Here is a 6000-nt window from a genome sequence, read left to right on the forward strand (position 1 = left end):
GGTGAGAGACAGCATTGAGGTGAGAGACAGCAGTGAGGTGAGAGAGAGCAGTGAGGTGTGAGACAGCATTGAGGTGAGAGACAGCAGTGAGGTGAGAGACAGCAGCGGGTTGTGAGACAGCATTGAGGTGTGAGACAGCAGTGGGGTTTGAGACAGCAGTGGGGTGTGAGACAGCAATGGGATTTGAGACAGCAGCGAGGTGAGAGACAGCAGTGAGGTGTGAGACAGCAGTGAGATGAGACACAGCAGTGAGGTGTGAGACAGCAGTGAGGTGTGAGACAGTAGTGAGGTGTGAGACAGAAGCAAGATGAGAGACAGTAGTGAGGTGTGAGACAGTATTGAGGTTTGAGACAGCAGTCAGGTGAGAGACAGCAGTGAGGTGTGAGACAGCAGTGAGGTGAGAGACAGCAGTGAGATGAGACACAGCAGTGAGGTGTGAGACAGCAGTGAGGTGTGAGACAGTAGTGAGGTGTGATACAGAAGCAAGGTGAGAGACAGTAGTGAGGTGTGAGACAGTATTGAGGTTTGAGACAGCAGTGAGGCGTGAGACAGCAGCGAGGTGAGAGACAGCAGTGAGGTGAGAGACAGCAGTGAGGTGTGAGACAGCAGTGAGGTGAGAGACAGCAGTGAGGTGAGAGACAGCAGTGAGGTGAGGGACAGCAGTGAGGTATGATACAGCAGTGAGGTGTGAGACAGCAGTGAGGTTTGAGACAGCAGTGAGGTTTGAGACAGCAGTGAGGTGTGAGCCAGTAGTGTGAGACAGCAGTGAGGTGAAAGACAGTAGTGAGGTGTGAGACAGTAGTGTGGGACAGCAGTGATATGAGAGACAGCAGTGAGATGAGACACAGCAGTGAGGTGTGAGACAGCAGTGAGGTGTGAGACAGCAGTGAGGTGAGAGACAGTAGTGAGGTGTGAGACAGAAGCAAGGTGAGAGACAGTAGTGAGGTGTGAGACAGTATTGAGGTTTGAGACAGCAGTCAGGTGAGAGACAGCAGTGAGGTGTGAGACAGCAGTGAGGTTTGAGACAGCAGTCAGGTGAGAGACAGCAGTGAGGTGAGAGAGAGCAGTGAGGTGTGAGACAGCAGTGAGGTGTGAGACAGCAGTGGGGTTTGAGACAGCAGTGAGGTGAGCGACAGAAGCAAGGTGAGAAACAGTAGTGAGGTGAGAGACAGCAGTGAGGTGAGAGAGAACAGTGAAGTGAAAGACAAGCAAGGTGAGAGACAGAAGAAAAGTGAGAGACAGAAGCAAGGTGAGAGACAGCATTGAGGTGAGAGACAGCAGTGAGGTGAGAGAGAGCAGTGAGGTGTGAGACAGCATTGAGGTGAGAGACAGCAGTGAGGTGAGAGACAGCAGCGGGTTGTGAGACAGCATTGAGGTGTGAGACAGCAGTGGGGTTTGAGACAGCAGTGGGGTGTGAGACAGCAATGGGATTTGAGACAGCAGCGAGGTGAGAGACAGCAGTGAGGTGTGAGACAGCAGTGAGATGAGACACAGCAGTGAGGTGTGAGACAGCAGTGAGGTGTGAGACAGTAGTGAGGTGTGAGACAGAAGCAAGATGAGAGACAGTAGTGAGGTGTGAGACAGTATTGAGGTTTGAGACAGCAGTCAGGTGAGAGACAGCAGTGAGGTGTGAGACAGCAGTGAGGTGAGAGACAGCAGTGAGATGAGACACAGCAGTGAGGTGTGAGACAGCAGTGAGGTGTGAGACAGTAGTGAGGTGTGATACAGAAGCAAGGTGAGAGACAGTAGTGAGGTGTGAGACAGTATTGAGGTTTGAGACAGCAGTGAGGTGTGAGACAGCAGCGAGGTGAGAGACAGCAGTGAGGTGAGAGACAGCAGTGAGGTGTGAGACAGCAGTGAGGTGAGAGACAGCAGTGAGGTGTGAGACAGCAGTGAGGTGAGAGACAGCAGTGAGGTGTGAGACAGCAGTGAGGTGTTGATTGATTGATTGAATCTTTATTTTGAACATATTAAAAAATAAACAGTACATAAAAATAAAGGAAGAAAATAGACAGAGAAAAACAAAACAAATACAAAACAAAAAGAAACATACTACAAGTAATGTTCAGAAAGGAGCAGGAAGAAGCTTAAACTTATTTAATCCCACCCCCTTTCCACTCTAACAATCAATAGCCTACAGACATTCCTCCTTATAGTTTCAGTATATATGACATGTATATTTTTAAGAACATAGAGATACCCACTGCAACATACCTGTGCACAATTATGTCAACGAAAATATTGTACAAGATCATCAATTCTCAACCTCCTTGTACTCTGCAAAAACCAAATCCTTAAACTGCTTTTTAAATTGCCTCATGCTTGGACATTGCTTCATATCTGCACTAAAACTGTTCCACAGCTTCACTCCACACACAGAAATGCAAAAATGTTTTAATGTTGTACAGATACAAGGATATTTTAAGTTAAATTCATCCCTCAAATTGTGTTCCCCTTCCCTTTTAGAAAATAATTTTAGAATGTTGTCAAGAAGTTGTTTATTTATTGCTTTATACACAATCTGTGCCGTGAGAAAATACACCAGATCTGGAAATTTTAAAATTTTAGATTTTAAGAACAGTGGATTGGTATGATCTTTGTAGCCAGTTTCCTGAAGTATTCTAATGGCCCTTTTTTGTAATATAGAGATTGATGATAATGAAAATTTGTAAGTATTGCCCCAAACCTCTGCACAGTAGTACAAATACGGTGCAATCATGGAACAATATAGAATTTGGAGTTATTTTTGGTCCAGAATGTGTTTTACTTTACTTAATATTGATATACTTCTTGAAATTTTATTATGGATATGATTTATATGTGACTTCCAATTTAATTTATCGTCTATAATTACACCTAGGAACTTATGTTCAAATACTCTTTCAATTTCCACATCGTGTATATTGATCTGCACTTATTCATTTCTAAGGGAATTTCAAAATAAAATTACTTTTGTTTTACTTAAATTTAATGACAGTTTATTACTGTCAATCCATTTTTTGATTTTGTCCATTTCTAAAGTAATTGTATCCGGCAGCTCCCCCAGATTTCCCTTAGAACAAAAAATATTTGTATCATCAGCAAATAATACCAATTTCAATATATCAGAAGCCTTGTAAATGTCATTTATATAAAGAATAAATAATTTTGGACCCAGTACAGAGCCTTGTGGAACACCACAAGCAATGTCAATGCATGATGAAGAATAGTTGCCCATCTTTACAAATTGTTTCCTGTCGCTTAAATAACTTTTCACCCATTGCAGTTAAGCCCCCTTATCCCATACCGTTCCAGTTTATTAATTAATATGTCATGATTAATTGTGTCAAATGCCTTTTGGAGATCCAGAAATAATCCGGCTGCATATTTTTTCCGTTCTACAGCATTTGTGATCTCAATTGATTCAATTAATGCCAGTGATGTTGATCTTTTTGATCTGAATCCATATTGGCTGTCAGATATTAGTTTATTGGCTGTCAGATATTAGTTTATATTTATCTAAGAATTTGTCAAAATGTTTGTTAAACAAATTTTCTAGGATTTTGGAGAATTGTGGTAGTAACAAAACAGGCCTGTAATTTGTGAATTGGTGTCTATCCCAAGTTTTATACACCGGCACTACTTAAGCTATTTTCATTTAGTTTGGAACTTTTCCAGTCTGAAATGGTAAGTTGCAAATGTGTGTTAAAGGTCTTACAATTCCTTCTATTACCTTCTTTACTGTTTTCATGTCAATATCATTACAATCCGAAGATGTTTTGGATTTCCACATGTGTACAATATCCATTATATCATTTTCTTCTGCTGCTGTGAGGAACATAGAATTGGGGTTCCTATCAGTTAGGCACTCACTACAGTCTACTGTTGGCTCAGGAATTTGTTTTGCCAGATTTGGTCCAATATTTACAGAATAATGTTTATGTTTATGTTTATTTATTTGGCAGATGCTTTTATCCAAAGCGACTTACAATTTATAACCTATAGGGCATGTTGTGATCTGTGGGGGAAACCGGAGTACCCAGAGGAAACCCACGCATGCATGGGGAGAACACGCAACTCCACGCAGACAGGCCGCAGCCGAGTTTCGAACCTGCGACCTTCGTGCTGCGAGGCAACAGTGCTAACCACTGCACCACCATGCAGCCATATTGACCACCTCTTTAGTGTTTATAATATTACCATTGTCTATAAAATATTGTGGATTATTTTGTTTTCCAGAATTATTTTAATGATACTATTTATAATCTCCCATGTTCCCTTCATTTTATGGTTATTGTTGATCAATATTTTATTATAATAATTCTTTCTACATCTTCGCAGAATATTGGTCAACTTATTTTTATATTTTTTATATTTATTTTCAGCTTCTTTTGTTCTATGTTTTAGGAATTCCTTATATAGTGTATTTTTCTTTTTGCATGCATTTTGTAAACCCGTAGTGATCCATGGTCTTTCTAAATATTTGTGTTTTCTATTGTGTTTTATTGTTAGACATCCATCCATCCATCCATTTTCTGAACCCGCTTTGGCCATGCAGGGTCGCGCGGGGGGCTGGGGCTGGTGCCTATCTCCAGCGATCAACGGGCAATCAGGCGGGGTACACCCTGGACAGAGAGCCAGTCCATCGCAGGGCTTATTGTTGGACAGTTTTTTTTAATCATATAATTCCATGAATATTCTTAGGAATATGCCATATGCTGTATCAATATCCATTTCTTTATAAACTGTCCCAGTTCTGAGTTAGCAGATCATTCTTAAATGCATTAATTGATGCTTCAGACCTTACATGTCCATATCTGTTTTGTTCCTCATGCTGATTTCTCTTATAATTGGTGTCATAAATTGAAAAAAACCGGTAAGTGATCACTGATGTATTAATTAATAATCCACTGTCAATATTATTTTCCATATTGTTAGTGAAAGTATTATCAAGTAAGGTGGCACAATGGGGTTTAATTCTGCTAGGCCTGGTTATTTTAGGCTGAAAACCCAAACTATGCATGGTATTTATGAAATCATCTGTCATTTTATGCTTTTTCGGATTCAACAAGTCAATATTAAAATCACCGCAGATAAACAGGTGTGAGACAGCAGTGGAGTTTGAGACTGCAGTGAGGTGAGAGGTTATAAACTGGTTCTATGTTCCATAAATGAGCAAAAGAAAATGTTGAGGATTTTGGTGCTGCTGAGCTCCTCCTGATGAATAAATGAATAAATCACTCACCTTTTCTCCTAAAATAGGTGTGTAACATCCTCCAGTCAGGCCTAACAAATCTGATGCAAGCAGACACAACGTTGGTTACTTATTGTAACCCCAGATTCTGAGTCTAGTCGCAGCCCTTAAGCTAGCTGCTATTGCTATTGGAAGGATGATCTCCGCATCAGCCAATCATGAAGAGCTTAAATGTACGCCCACCAATAGTGGGTCCCCTCGTGGTATATAACCGCAGTGACCCCACTGCTCACCTCCAATGGCTCTTATTCCCATCATAACCAGTGGGGCCAGTGGCTTAAGGGCTGCGACTAGACTCATAGAATCTGGGGTTACAATACGTAACCAACGTTCTATTTCGTCTAGTCTTAGCCCTGAAGCTAGCTGCTATTGGAATAAAGCGCAGCTGGATGGGTTTACGCCCCACTGGTTAACACAACCAATGGACACACCCAATCAAATCTCCTCTAGTGGGGGACGTTCAGCCTCAGACCAGGCTTATAGACTGAGGCAGGTACGATAAGAGAGGGGCCCCCACTAAAAAACATAATCCACAAGAGGATGAAATCCATCTCAGCAAGGCCAATGAGGTGCCATAAGCATTCATTTAGCCTGCTGGGGTCCAAGCACTGAATGAGTGATGGATCCTGAAGACACATCTCGTAAATAATAACGAGTAAAGGAACAGGGTGAAGCCCATGAAGCAGCCTGACAAATGTCTTCCATTGACACACCACTGAGGAGCGCCATCGAAGAGGAAATCCCTCTGGCTGAGTGAGCCCTGAGTG

This window comes from Nothobranchius furzeri, chromosome 7, assembly GCF_043380555.1.
Source record: "Nothobranchius furzeri strain GRZ-AD chromosome 7, NfurGRZ-RIMD1, whole genome shotgun sequence".
Classification (NCBI taxonomy): domain Eukaryota; kingdom Metazoa; phylum Chordata; class Actinopteri; order Cyprinodontiformes; family Nothobranchiidae; genus Nothobranchius; species Nothobranchius furzeri.